Raw genomic sequence first — 14851 nt, forward strand, 5'->3', positions numbered from 1 at the left:
AGCATGCAATATTTTTTACTTTTACCGATGCATGATTGCCGAGAGTGCATTTTAGAACACGTTATAATTTCCTGTAATTTTGTGTCTTCTTATCAAATAATATGGTACTTGCGTTTTACTTTACGAATGTTGCTTAACACAATGTAAACTGTACCTTTAAGTCATACAAGAAAATAAATTGTTCTAGACAATATTCACCAGAAAAAGCAATAAATCATTCTCGTTTTGTTCTTCGGGGATGATTCAATGTGAATTATAAAGATGATGCGTCCACCATTGAAGAGAAAGAATAACATTTATCATTGGCCATACTAACACAAGATTAAAACAAATTTAACCAATTTTACTTCCAAAACCAGTTTACGTTAGACATTTATTTAAAAGTCGGGGTGAGGTATAAATTCATGACACAAAATATACTTTAAAAGTTAAAAAAGCAAAGTAACATTGCTGTTCTCATCAGTCACAGTCAGGCCTCACCATGAAAAAGAAGCATAATCCTCACTGCAAGTTAAAGACAATTCCCTTTAGCACCAGTTTGAATAGAACCTTCTGCTAGATAACAAACACAGATGCGGGGTAATATCAACAAGTTGAAGACTAATTTCCTTTTTATTTTTAATTCTTGCCTCTAGAATACCATTTCCTAATAACGAAAAACAATAAGTTAAACTATGCAATTGGTCAGATCAATCGAAAAGCATACAACTACATGTAATACAGTGTTTTCATACATATTAGATATTAGATTTGTGTGTTGGCGAAACTCTTCTCTGGAGGATAAACTAGTACACAGATCTACATTATTTAAACCATAGTGTAATTTTAGCAAGTAAAGATATCGTACATTTGCGTATGAGACTTCGATGATCCTTATTGATATGTCATGACAGTAATATATGCACAACAATTATGGTAGTTTGCATGGTCCATATTAAAGGAAATTAGAATCATAATTACTATCTCTTATTGCTACAATACACGTCTTCTATCTCTTATTGCTACAATACACGTCTTCTATCTCTTATTGCTACAATACACGTCTTCTATCTCGTATTGCTACAATACACGTCTTCTATCTCTTATTGTTACAATACACGTCTTCTATATTTACACATACAGGTAGTATGCTATAGAGTAAGGATCATGTGTAGAAATGACGGTGAAAGTGAACATGTCAAAATTAATTCAGCGAAGATCAATCGATGCGTTGTTAACCTTTAAAAGTAAAAAAGTTAGGACACTGGAAAGCGTATCATTAGGAAAAGGAAATTTCGTTTAAGATTTAGGACAGTAGCGGGTGTTACGTTAGTAGCAAGATAGAAATAAGAAGATGTGATATGATCGCCAATAAGACAATTCTCCATCCAAGTCACAATGTGTAAAAAGTAAACAATTATAGGTCAAAGTACGGCCTTCAACACGGAGTCTTGGCTTACACCGAACAGCAAGCTATAAAGGGCCCTAAAATGACTAGTATAAAACAATTCAAACAGGAAAACCAACGGTCTAATCTATATAAAAAACGAGAAATACTTAAGAACTACGACCATAAACATGATAAACCACCCTTCATTTTTTATATACCTGTCCCAAATCCGGACCCTGTTATATTCAGAAGTTGTTGTTTGTTGCTGTGTGCTATATTTGTTTTCGTTTTGTTTTGTTTTAAGCAGAAATCAAGCCGTTTGTTTTTAGTTTTGACTTGTTTCAGCTATTGTCATGTCGGGGCCTTTTATAGCTTACTATTCGGTATTGGCTTTGCTCTTTGTTGTAGGCCTTACGGTGATGTAAAGTTGTTTACATTGCTCTTTGTTGTAGGCCTTACGGTGATATAAAGTTGTTTACATTGCTCTTTGTTGTAGGCCTTACGGTGATATAAAGTTGTTTACATTGCTCTTTGTTGTAGGCCTTCCGGTGATGTAAAGTTGTTTACATTGCTCTTTGTTGTAGGCCTTCCGGTGACGTAAAGTTGTTTACATTGCTCTTTGTTGTTGGCCTTACGGTGACGTAAAGTTGTTTACATTGCTCTTTGTTGTAGGCCTTCCGGTGACGTAAAGTTGTTTACATTGCTCTGTTGTAGACCTTACGAAATCAAGCCGTTTGTTTTTAGTTTTGACTTGTTTCAGCTATTGTCATGTCGGGGCCTTTTATAGCTTACTATTCGGTATTGGCTTTGCTCTTTGTTGTAGGCCTTACGGTGATGTAAAGTTGTTTACATTGCTCTTTGTTGTAGGCCTTACGGTGATATAAAGTTGTTTACATTGCTCTTTGTTGTAGGCCTTACGGTGATATAAAGTTGTTTACATTGCTCTTTGTTGTAGGCCTTCCGGTGATGTAAAGTTGTTTACATTGCTCTTTGTTGTAGGCCTTCCGGTGACGTAAAGTTGTTTACATTGCTCTTTGTTGTTGGCCTTACGGTGACGTAAAGTTGTTTACATTGCTCTTTGTTGTAGGCCTTCCGGTGACGTAAAGTTGTTTACATTGCTCTGTTGTAGACCTTACGATGATGTAAAGTTGTTTACATTGCTCTTTGTTGTAGGCCTTCCGGTGATGTAAAGTTGTTTACTTTGCTCTTTGTTGTAGGCCTTACGATGATGTAAAGTTGTTTACATTGCTCTTTGTTGTAGGCCTTACGGTGATGTAAAGTTGTTTACTTTGCTCTTTGCTGTAGGCCTTACGATGATGTAAAGTTGTTTACATTGCTCTTTGTTGTAGGCCTTACGGTGATGTAAAGTTGTTTACATTGCTCTTTGTTGTAGGACTTACGGTGATGTAAAGTTGTTTACATTGCTCTGTTGTAGGCCTTACGGTGATGTAAAGTTGTTTACATTGCTCTTTGTTGAAGGCCTTACGGTGATTTAAAGTTATATTGCTCTTTGTTGTAGGCCTTACGGTGATGTAAAGTTGTTAACATTGCTCTTTGTTGTAGGCCTTCCGGTGATTTAAAGTTGTTTACATTGCTCTTTGTTGTAGGCCTTCCGGTGATGTAAAGTTGTTTATATTGCTCTGTTGTAGACCTTACGATGATGTAAAGTTGTTTACATTGCTCTTTGTTGTAGGCCTTCCGGTGATGTAAAGTTGTTTACTTTGCTCTTTGTTGTAGGCCTTACGATGATGTAAAGTTGTTTACATTGCTCTTTGTTGTAGGCTTTACGGTGATGTAAAGTTGTTTACTTTGCTCTTTGTTGTAGGCCTTACGATGATGTAAAGTTATTTACATTGCTCTTTGTTGTAGGCCTTACGGTGATGTAAAGTTGTTTACATTGCTCTTTGTTGTAGGACTTACGGTGATGTAAAGTTGTTTACATTGCTCTGTTGTAGGCCTTACGGTGATGTAAAGTTGTTTACAAATTGCTCTTTGTTGAAGGCCTTACGGTGATTTAAAGTTATATTGCTCTTTGTTTTAGGCCTTACGATGATATAAAGTTGTTTACATTGCTCTGTTGTAGGCCTTACGGTGATGTAAAGTTGTTTACATTGCTCTTTGTTGTAGGCCTTCCGGTGATGTAAAGTTGTTAACATTGCTCTTTGTTGTAGGCCTTCCGGTGATTCAAAGTTGTTTACATTGCTCTTTGTTGTAGGCCTTCCGGTGATGTAAAGTTGTTTACATTGCTCTTTGTTGTAGGCCTTACGGTGATGTAAAGTTGTTTACATTGATCTGTTGTAGGCCTTACGGTGATGTAAAGTTGTTTACATTGCTCTTTGTTGAAGGCCTTACGGCGATTTAAAGTTGTTTACTTTGCTCTTTGTTGTAGACCTTACGATGATGTAAAGTTGTTTACATTGCTCTTTGTTGTAGGCCTTACGGTGATGTAAAGTTGTTTACATTGCTCTTTGTTGTAGGCCTTACGGTGATGTAAAGTTGTTTACATTGCTCTGTTGTAGGCCTTACGGTGATGTAAAGTTGTTTACATTGCTCTTTGTTGAAGGCCTTACGGTGATTTAAAGTTGTTTACTTTGCTCTTTGTTGTAGGCCTTACGATGATGTAAAGTTGTTTACATTGCTCTTTGTTGTAGGCCTTACGGTGATGTAAAGTTGTTTACTTTGCTCTTTGTTGTAGGCCTTCCGGTGATGTAAAGTTATTTACATTGCTCTGTTGTAGACCTTACGGTGATGTAAAGTTGTTAACATTGCTCTGTTGTAGGCTTTACGGTGATGTAAAGTTGTTTACATTGCTCTTTGTTGAAGGCCTTACGGTGATGTAAAGTTGTTTACATTGCTCTTTGTTGTATGTCTTACGGTGATGTAAAGTTGTTTACTTTGCTCTGTTGTAGGCTTTACGGTGATGTAAAGTTGTTTACATTGCTCTTTGTTGTAGGCCTTACGGTGATGTAAAGTTGTTTACACCTCGTCCTTTTGTCTCGGGTGGATATTTGTCTCTTAAGCAATTATATCACACTTCCTTATTTTTATACAGATAAAACAATTAGTCACAATATTAAAAAGAGCTATAGAGTTTTACAACCATCAAATAAAACAGCAACTAAATATCTTGAGCAACTAAAAAAGAAATATGATAATTCGTTATACGTTTCGACTTAATCTAAGGATACATGCAAATGAAGAAATTTGACAAAAAAACAGCTATAAATTTTGTACAATAAAATTTTAATTTTCAAATGTAAAAAAAAAAATATGTAAAAACCCAGCTATCATTTTTGGATTTTATCAGTGCTTATTATTTGAAAATGTAGAAGTCTTTTTAAATCATTATCTCTATAACAATCTAACTAATGTTATATCTCTTTGTAGCTTCTAAAATTTACACACAGATAGTGAATATTTTATAAATACGTGTTTTTTTTGTGAAACAAACATATGTCGTATTCAATTGATCATAAACATAAATGATATTAAAGATAATAGTTATAAATATTTAATATTCAACATTTGCTCGTATTTGTTTTGGCGTATCAATAACTATTCAAATTAGTTCAAGGACAATTGGATGTTTAAATCTGAAAATAGGTTTACATTCAGTAGACTTGTCAAAAATATTGAAAAAAGCGTTTGAATTAAACTATTATTTCATATCATTAATGGCATTATAAAACCCGATTTATTTATTTTCCTAATACATATTCCAGTAACAACATCTATGTCATCCTGATTATGAAAAGGCTATGTCTGTTATATTGTTATATAGTCTTATAAACAACTTATCTGTCCTTGGGGTTTGTCATAGGACGGTATAGACAGTTCTTGCCTGTTGCTGATAAATGAATGTTGACCTAGAACTTCTTCTGGTGTTGTTCTGTTGTTGGTTTGATGTCTCATGAACTTAATATACTCCACATTTCCCGTTCTTCACGTGAATATAACGATGTAATACTAGGAGAATAATCACTGGATCACAGTACTCATTGTAAGCAAAAAGGGAAAGAACAATAAAAACAAAAGTTGTAAAAAAAAACTGAAACGCACTTGTGAAGTATTACACCTACTGCTTCAATTCATTATTGCATAAATAATTACTAGGACTGAAATAGAATATCAGTAGTTATTTTCAAGTAACCTTTTTGTCCCGCTTCCCTCATTGAAAAATCGGAATGGTAACTTTACATACTTAAGCTGTTAACTGTGCAATTACCCATATCAATTCTTATGTAAATATATATATAAACCAGAGGCTCACAAGAGCCTGTGTCGCTCACCTGATTCTACTTCGGTTTTGGAAATCATGTAAAAATATATTAAAATTGAAGTAACAACACTTGGTCAGCACCTCAAAAGAAAAATTCATACCATGTTTGGTTTCAATCCATTAAGCGGTTTTCTAGAAAAAGATATTTGTACATGTTTCCCATAGAGTTCTTTGTTAAACTAAGTCCCCCGTTGGCAGCCATCTTGGTTGATGGGATTTGTTACAAATTACAACACTTGGTCAGCACCTCATAAGGAACATTCATGCCATGTTTGGTTTCATTCAATTCAGTGGTTCTTCAAAAGAAGACTTTTGTATGTATTTCACATAAGGTCCTTTGTTAAACTAAGTTCCCCGCTGGCAGCCATCTTAGATGATTGATTGACTACAAAGTAACAACACTTGGACAGCACCTTATTAGGAACATTCATGCCATGTTTGGTTTCATTCCAGTGGTTCTCTAAAAGAAAACATTTGTATGTATTTCCAATAGGTTCAATGTTAACTAAGTCCCCACTGGTGGCCATCTTGGATGATGGATCGGCTTCAAAGTGACAACACTTGGTCAGCACCTCATAAGGAACATTCATGATATATTTGGTTTCATTCCATTAAGTGGTTCTGTAAAAGAAGACATTTGCATGTATTGTCAACATGGTACTATGTTAAACGAAGTCTCCCGCTAGCGGCCATCTTGGATGATTGATCGCCCACAAAGTTACAACACATGGTCAGCACCTCATAAGGAATATTAATGCCATGTTTTATTTCATTCCATTAGGAGGTTCTCTAAAAGAAGACATTTGTGTGTATTTCCCATAGGGTCCTATGTTAAACTAAGTCTCCCTCTGGCGGATATCTTGGATAATGGATCGGCTTCAAAGTAACAACACTTGGTCAGCACCTCATAAGGAACATTCATGCCATGTTTGGTTTCATTCCATTTAGTGGTTCACTAGAAGAAGACATTTGTATGTATTGGTCATAGGGTCCTATGTTAAATGAAATCCCCCACTGGCGGCCATCTTGGGTGATTGATCGCATACAAAGTTACAACACTTGGTCAGCACCTTATAAGGAACATTCATGCCATGTTTTATTTCATTACAATTTGTGGTTCTCTAAAAGACGACATTTGTATGTATTTCCAATAGGGTTCTATGTTAAACGAAGTCCCCCCTGGCGGCCATCTTGGATGATGGATCAGCTACAAAGTAACAACACTTGGTCAGCACCTCATAAGGAACATTCATGCCATGTTTGGTTTCATTCCATTAAGTGGTTCTCTAGAAGAAGTTCAAAATGTAAAAAGTTAACGACGACGATGACACCTGACGACTAACGACGACGATTATGGAATTTTTCTATGCGTATTTCATTTTAAGGGGGTGTCAGTTGGGCAGGTTGTAAATTTAAATTAGATAACCCATTTTTGGTGTTTGCCACTCTCTGTAACTAATCTTTGAGTGGTCAATTTATGATGTTGTTGATAAAAATTCCTGACCATAACCAATATATCATTCTTTTTTTCAAGTTGCAGTCAACATTTCTAGCCCTCTCTCCCGATCGGCATAATTCGTAGAACCTACTAATTTGATTTATTAAAGTCGTATGATACTTCAATTAAACAAACAATTTGAATATTTTGTGTATACTTTACAGGCTTAGTTCTACTATAAAACACGTTTGCAACTTTTTCGATTTTTTTCGCAATGCTGTTCAACTTCGTAATTAATTTTGGCCTTCCAACTTATTTGATTTGAGCGCCACTGATGAGTCTTATGTAGACGAAACGCGCGTCTGGTGTAACAAAGTTTAAGCGTGGTATCTTCGGTGAGTTTTTAATTGACTTTTTTTTAAATGAAATAAATTATTTTATCGAATTCTTCCAAAAAGTGCTGCCATTGAATTATTGCCTTCCCCTACTCTAATTCGCCGACAGCTTTTCTGTATGCAGTACCGCGAGGTAAATATAGAAAACCCAAATATACATCGCTCTATCATCTCATATTAATAAATGTAAAAAACATGTACAGAGAACTTATATGTCTAGTTTTATTAGTATATATACATGCATTGGTTCAATAATTTTCTTAGCATTATAATAACCAGAAACTTGTTTTCCTATGTCTCCAACACGCACCTAATGACTCACTAACATATAATTGAAAAAAAACACATCAAAATGGAGACAGGAAATATTTATTGATAGAATATCGTTGACAAATTAAATACCATTTTGTAAAATAAGTATAAACTTCTCATGTATATTATGTGAAATTTTTTTTTATTATTTATATTATTTCTAAATAAAAGCTTTATAACTCATATACGACATTACAGGCAATCGTCATAAATCAGAAGGGAGCTCTCTCCTACAAATATTTCATTGTGTTTTATTATGACAAAAATGGTAAGGTAAAGTATCACTGCCCAATATTTATAATTAAAGTCCCCATACCAAAAAGGGACCTTTCAGGCTTTTGAATTGTATCAAAATATCATGAAAATCAGTTGTCATTGACAGTGTCAAAGAAAATTTGACGTTTTGTAAAATCTATAACGCATCAACCTCTCTCTGGATTCCCATTTCAAAATATTAATGAAAATAGTATAATATATACTCGTGTGCACTCCATATTGTTGTAAGGAGCAAATATTACGCAGTACCCCTTAATAGTACCCCATGCAATACAAAATATGTTACCCCTTTTAAGACCTCCTTGCACAAACATAATACTTTTAAAATGTTTAACTATAAATGTAAGCATTAGATGCCATTTTTTATAGCAAGCCGTTTTACTATTTATTCTAACTTCAAGATATTTCATATATTATATCAAGTTTTTATAAGATATCTTATATATTAAATGAAATATCTTATATACTATATAAGATATTTCATATAGTTTATGAGATATCTTATATACTTTATAAGATATCTTCTAAAGTTTATGAGATATCTTATAAAGTTTATAAGATATCTTATAAAGTTTATAAGATATCTTATAAAGTATATAAGATATCTTCTAAAGTTTATAAAATATCTTATAAATATTTTTTATATACGATATCTTATATACTTTATAAGATATATCATATCTTTTATAAGATATCTTATATAGTTTATAAGATATCTCATATAGTTTATAAGATATCTCTTATAATTTATAAAGAAAATTATAGGAGATATCTTATTAACTATATAAGATATCTTATAAAAAATATATAAGATATCTAATAAACTATATAAGATATCTTATAAACTATATAAGATTTCTTATAAACTATGTGAGATATCTTATAAAGTTTATTAGATATCTTGAAGTTAGAATAAATAGTTAAACGGCTTGCCATAAGTTTTGAAAGCCATAATGTGACCTATAGTTGATAACCTTCTACGTCATTTGGTCTCTGGTGGAGAGTTGTCTCATTGGCAATCATACCACATGTTCTTATCTTTATGTAGAAATCTTAAGAAGAGACATTGATAGTTGAAATGCGCATCTGGTGCAGAAAAGTTGGTACCGTTTATGTTATTGATAGAACTTTTCAAAGACACCATGCTCATAACTGTGTATGCCAGACGCGTACGTCTATAGAAGACTGATCAGTGACGCTCGAATCAAAAAGTTAAAAGGCCAAATAAAGTGCGAAGTTGAAATAAATCTTAGTTGCTGTTTTTGAGAACTGCAAATTCCGGTGCAACAATGAAGACAGAATAAGAAAAATAATAGAGGTAATAAGAACTGAGCAAAACAATTAAAATCCAAAGTTCCAGTGAATGCTCGCAGTAATAAAAGGTAAGTTATGATGTAAAATTAAAATACATGTCGTCTTTCATTCAAATGAATGTTTATGACTGTTTTTTTTTTTTTTTTTTAAATCATATTATCAGAGGAAACATCTTTAGAAAGTCATAAAACATTGTTTAACCAGAAGATTACCATTATCTTCTTTTGATGTTTTCTGTTTATAATTATGTGCAATACTGATTTTAGTAGGTTCAGAAAAATTGAGAGACAGTTACGTTTATACATGTAATTGTGTTTGTTACATTCAATTTGTTTGCATTTTACAAGTATTGGTTATAGCCTTCCAATAATTCTGATATTGCTTGCATTTTTATTCCGGTACATGCACATAAATTTGAAGAAAATAGCCTTACATTTATTATTCATGTCATGATTATGTAGGCACCTTCGAGAAATTATTAAGTCTTCATACAGACCAGTAATGGTACAGATGTATCGAGGATCAAAGAGGTCAACAAAGATTAAATGATACTTACATAAAAACAAGTTTTAAAAAAATCGTCATGAAAAGGAATTCCCGATGATTGTAAGTTTTAAAAGTTAATTTTTAATGGAGGACACATTAAAGAAAACCCAATTTATTTTCAATATAGCTTATGGAATAAAAATTCACCTGTAAAATCAATGTCAAACTCAAAGCATTAGCCTTTTAACAAGCATTTTCACTTAAAACATGATTTAATACAAAGACAATTATTGAATAAATTATTTCTTTCTTGATATCATGTTTTAAAATGTGCAATTTTTGTTTTTCTCACTGCAGAAAGCTTTTGTTTTCAAATATAGGTTTTAGATTTAAATGTTAAAACTAGTACTATTAGATCTATACTAACGTCAATATATTATGTCCCAGGTTAAATATAATAGTTTATATTTAATATTTATATTTTAAACTATCCATGCACAACAAAAGATAGAATTATCATGTCAATTGTAACTGTATATTAATATATGAATATAGATGGAGAATGTTAACAAGAGAGTTCCAAGTGGTGAAGTTGAAATCGTCCCTTCGTAAATTTTACGGACGCCATCACGAGTTGGTTAATCGTTATGGAATATCCGTTTCACAGATGACAACGGATATGATCCAATTGTCGTAACTACAATCCCGTCCCCTTTTCCCCGAATGTGAATGTGACCTACCGAATTAGATAAATCACCGGATTTGTACAACATGAGCAACACGACGGTGCCTCATGTGGAGCAAGATCTGCTTACCCTTCCGGAGCACCTGCTATCACCTCCAGTTTTTGGAGGGGTTCTTGATGCTCAGTCTTTGGTTTTCTATGTTATTTTTTTTGTACTTGTCTTTTTCGTTTTCCGGAGGGTGGTAAAGGGTTATTTTCGAACAACGTGTTTTGACATTTTTATTTCACGTGCAGCCGTGAAAAAGGTTCGTTATTCACCGTGTTTCGTGACGTTGTCAGTTTATTTTCGACTTCTGAGTTTGAATGTCCCTTTGGTATCCTTCGCCTCTCTTAAAATATGATATATGTCAGTAGAGGTAGAGCTATCTATTATAGGAAAGTGATTAAAACGGTATGTTTTGCATTCTATACAACTGGCTCTATGACCAATCTTAAGGGTATGTGGAACTATCGCCATTGAAATAACTATTCATTAAAGACCGAAGTGCAAAGAAGTGAACATTTGCAGGTCACATGTAATTAGCATAATTATCAAGGTCTAAATGTAAATGCATAATTATCAAGGTCTAAATGTAAATCACAATATAAATCACACTAACAAATGTGACGAATTTCAACAAAAAGGTCTAAATGTTCAAGAGACACTCTTATGTAGAAGAGAGGCAAATGATACCAAAGAGATAATCAAACTCATAAGGAGAAAACGAACTGACAGTGCCATGACAAAAACGACAAAGAGATAATCAAATTCATAAGTAGAAAACGAACTGACAGTGCAATGACAAAAACCGACAAAGAGATTATCAAAATCATAAGTAGAAATCGAACTGACAGTGCCATGACAAAAAACGACAAAGACATAATCAAACGCATGAGTAGAAAACGAACTGACAATGCCATGACAAAAAACAACAAACAGATAATCAAACTCATAAGTAGAAAACGAACTGACAATGTCATGACAAAAAACGACAAAGAGATAGTCAAACTCATAAATAGAAAACGAACTGACAATGCCATGACAAAAAACGATAGATAATCCAACTCATAAGTAGAAAACAAACTGACAATGCCATGACAAAAACGACAAAGGGATAATCAAATTCATAAGTAGAAAACGAACTGACAGTGCAATGACAAAAACCGACAAAGAGATTATCAAACTCATAATCAGAAATCGAACTGACAGTGCCATGACAAAAAACGACAAAGAGATAATCAAACTCTTAGAATAGTAGAAAACGAACTGACAGTGTCATGACAAAAACCGACAAAGAGATTATCAAACTCATAATCAGAAATCGAACTGACAGTGCCATGACAAAAAACGACAAAGACATAATCAAACTCATGAGTAGAAAACGAACTGACGCAGCCATGACAAAAACCGACAAAGAGATTATCAAACTCATAATCAGAAATCGAACTGACAATGCCATGACAAAAACGACAAAGAGGTAATCAAACTCATAAGTAGAAAACGAACTGACAGTGCCATGACAAAAAACGACAAAGAGATAATCAAACTCTTAAGTAGAAAACGAACTGACAGTGACATGACAAAAAACGATAGATAATCAAACTCATGAGTAGGAAACGAACTGACAATGCCATGACAAAAAACGACAAAGACATAATCAAACGCATGAGTAGAAAACAAACTGACAGTGCCATGACAATAAACGACAAAGAGATAATCAAACTCATAAATAGAAAACGAACTGACAATGACATGACAAAAAACGATAGATAATCAAACTCTTAAGTAGAAAACGAACTGACAATGCCATGACAAAAAACGACAAAGAGATAATCAAACTCATAAATAGAAAACGAACTGACAATGACATGACAAAAAACGATAGATAATCAAACTCTTAAGTAGAAAACGAACTGACAATGCCATGACAATAAACGACAAAGAGATAATCAAACTCATAAATAGAAAACGAACTGACAATGCCATGACAAAAAACGACAAAGCGATAATCAAACTCTTAAGTAGAAAATGAACTGACAATGACATGACAAAAAACGATAGATAATCAAACTCTTAAGTAGAAAACGAACTGACAGTGCCATAACAAAAAACGACAAAGACATAATCAAACTCATAAATAGAAAACGAACTGACAATGCCATGACAAAAAACGACAAAGACATAATCAAACGCATGAGTAGAAAACGAACTGACAATGACATGACAAAAAACGACAAAGAGATAATCAAACTCTTAAGTAGAAAATGAACTGACAATGACATGACAAAAAACGATAGATAATCAAACTCTTAAGTAGAAAACGAACTGACAGTGCCATAACAAAAAACGACAAAGACATAATCAAACTCATAAATAGAAAACGAACTGACAATGCCATGACAAAAAACGACAAAGACATAATCAAACGCATGAGTAGAAAACGAACTGACAGTGCCATGACAAAAAACGACAAAGAGATAATCAAACTCATAAATAGAAAACGAACTGACAATGACATGACAAAAAACGATAGATAATCAAACTCTTAAGTAGAAAACGAACTGACAGTGCCATGACAATAAACGACAAAGAGATAATCAAACTCAGAAGTAGAGAACGAGCTGACAATGCCATGACAAAAAACGACAAAGAAATAATCAAACTCATAAGTAGAAAACGAACTTACAGTGCCATGACAAAAAATGACAAAGAAATAATCAAACTCAGTAGTAGAAAACGAACTGACAGTGCCATGACAAAAAACGACAAAGAGATAATCAAACTCATAAGTAGAAAACGAACTTACAGTGCCATGACAAAAAATGACAAAGAAATAATCAAACTCAGTAGTAGAAAACGAACTTACAGTGCCATGACAAAAAACGACAAAGCGATAATCAAACTCATAAGTAGAAAACGAACTGACAGTGCCATGACAAAAAACGACAAAGAGATAATCAAACTCATAAATAGAAAACGAACTGACAATGACATGACAATAAACGACAACGAGATAATCAAACTTTAAGTAGAAAACGAACTGACAATGCCATGACAAAAAACGACAAAGCGATAATCAAACTCATAAGTAGAAAACGAACTGACAATGACATGACAAAAAACGATAGATAATCAAACTCATAAGTAGAAAACGAACTGACAATGTCATGACAAAAAACGACAAAGAGATAATCAAACTCATAAATAGAAAACGAACTGACAATGACATGACAAAAAACGATAGATAATCAAACTCATAAGTAGAAAACGAACTGACAATGTCATGACAAAAAACGACAAAGAGATAATCAAACTCATAAATAGAAAACGAACTGACAATGACATGACAAAAAACGATAGATAATCAAACTCTTAAGTAGAAAACGAACTGACAGTGCCATGACAATAAACGACAAAGAGATAATCAAACTCATAAATAGAAAACGAACTGACAATGACATGACAAAAAACGATAGATAATCAAACTCTTAAGTAGAAAACGAACTGACAGTGCCATGACAATAAACGACAAAGAGATAATCAAACTCATAAATAGAAAACGAACTGACAATGACATGACAAAAAACGATAGATAATCAAACTCTTAAGTAGAAAACGAACTGACAATGCCATGACAAAAAACGACAAAGAGATAATCAAACTCATAAATAGAAAACGAACTGACAATGACATGACAAAAAACGATAGATAATCAAACTCTTAAGTAGAAAACGAACTGACAGTGCCATAACAAAAAACGACAAAGACATAATCAAACTCATAAATAGAAAACGAACTGACAATGCCATGACAAAAAACGACAAAGAGATAATCAAACTCATAAGTAGAAAACGAACTGACAATGCCATGACAAAATCCGATAAAGAGATTATCAAACTCATAAGTAGAAAACGAACTGACAGTGCCATGACAAAAAACGATAAAGAGATAATCAAAATCATAAGTAGAAAACGAACTGACAGTGGCATGACAAAAAACGATAAAGAGATAATCAAACTCAGAAGTAGAAAACGAACTGACAATGCCATGACAAAAAACTACAAAAGGATAATCAAACTCATAGAATAGTAGAAAACGAACTGACAGTGCCATGACAAAAAACGATAAAGAGATAATCAAACTCATAAGTAGAAAACGAACTGACAGTGCCATGACAAAAAACGACAAAGAGATAGTCAAACTCATAAGTAGAAAACAAACTGACGCAGCCATGACAAAAAACGATAAAGAGATAAT

The sequence above is a fragment of the Mytilus californianus genome, unplaced genomic scaffold, assembly GCF_021869535.1.
Source record: "Mytilus californianus isolate M0D057914Y unplaced genomic scaffold, xbMytCali1.0.p SCAF_3, whole genome shotgun sequence".
Lineage (NCBI taxonomy): Eukaryota > Metazoa > Mollusca > Bivalvia > Mytilida > Mytilidae > Mytilus > Mytilus californianus.